This window comes from Mus caroli, chromosome 13, assembly GCF_900094665.2.
Source record: "Mus caroli chromosome 13, CAROLI_EIJ_v1.1, whole genome shotgun sequence".
Classification (NCBI taxonomy): Eukaryota; Metazoa; Chordata; class Mammalia; order Rodentia; family Muridae; genus Mus; species Mus caroli.
This window is the reverse complement of record NC_034582.1, coordinates 35,842,512-35,843,733: the sequence shown is the minus strand read 5'-3', so window position 1 is coordinate 35,843,733 and position 1,222 is coordinate 35,842,512. Positions and strand designations below refer to the sequence as shown.

Genomic DNA, 1,222 nt, shown 5'->3' with positions numbered 1-1,222 from the left:
TCAACACAAAATAATCTCCTCCAATGTCATTGAAGTGGCTGACCATGTCCATGACCAAAGCTGCCTCTGAACATTGTTGAGCCAACGCCAGCCTTGGCTTTCTTGTCAGCATTAGGGGTGTGTGAAGGATGACAGGCACAATCTAGGGAGGCTGGTGGAGGTAATGGCAGAGATATGGGATACCCTTCTTGGTGAGGTACCAGTGGAGATGTCTCCAGGTAAACTGCTCCTTCCTGTACCTGGCGACTAGAGAGACTGCATGGTCTTCATGACATGAAGATGGAGTAGATTCTTGTCTGCCAGCTTTGGGTATTTGGGGAGGTGGATATAATTTTTCCATCACTGCTTCATCCTTGAAAAGGAGTTCATAGAGGGCAATATGGTTCTTCTTGGGCATCAGCATCTTGGGGGCTACTGTATCCAAGGCCAAGGCTGAAGCCAGAAACAGAAAGGCACATGCACCTATCCCCTATTTTCTTGTACCATTATAGAGAGGCATTGCCATTCTCCCAGTGCGTATGATGTGACTCTGGTAGGAAGCCACTGACAGCCATTCTGACAGCACAGAGAGAGGCATCTCACTGAGAACAGAGTCCAAAGGGTCTGGAATATGACAGCCATGGACTCAGAGTACCGATCTTCTGGGAACCTCTCTCTGGTTATGCCTGGAGTTATTCAGGGCATGAAAACATCCAAGGCATCCCTGAAGCTTTCATACTGTACCGATTCTTTTCTTTTCTCTCTCCCTCTCTTTGATATTTACCTATTTTTTTTTTTAATTTTTTTTCCTCTGAGAGAGTTTGAGCTACAAAAGAACTTCAAACAGCACAGTGGGTGATATGAAAAGGTCTGAATGTGAATTGTTCTTCTCCCCTGCACCGAATGTGATCTCAGAATTAACAGTGTCGACAGAGCCCGGAGCAGATCCCACTGGCCATGTTTGTGGCAACCAGTCCTGTCATATGTATGTAGATCTGGGTTGTTTGGGGGAGAAATGTAAAAGGCTTTGGAACTTTGGACTAGAAAAGCAGTTAAATGCAGAACATGGAGCTTAATGGGCCATTCTAGTAGGTGACAGAAGACAAGAGTGCTGAGACGGTGTGGCCTACGGAGGCATCACTCAACAGATTTCAAAGGGAAACCAAAATGTAACATTTTGTGACCTAAAGACCATTTTCATTGTTGTCTGGCCAAGAATCTGGCAGTGAGGTGTCCAGTGTGG

The 1,222-nt window shown here is 45.8% G+C and overlaps 1 pseudogene; it reads right to left on the bottom strand.

Annotated features, from left to right (window-relative positions):
• LOC115029107 lies at nt 1–403 on the bottom strand (annotated as a pseudogene).
• Nucleotides 404–1,222: the final 819 nt, after the last annotated feature.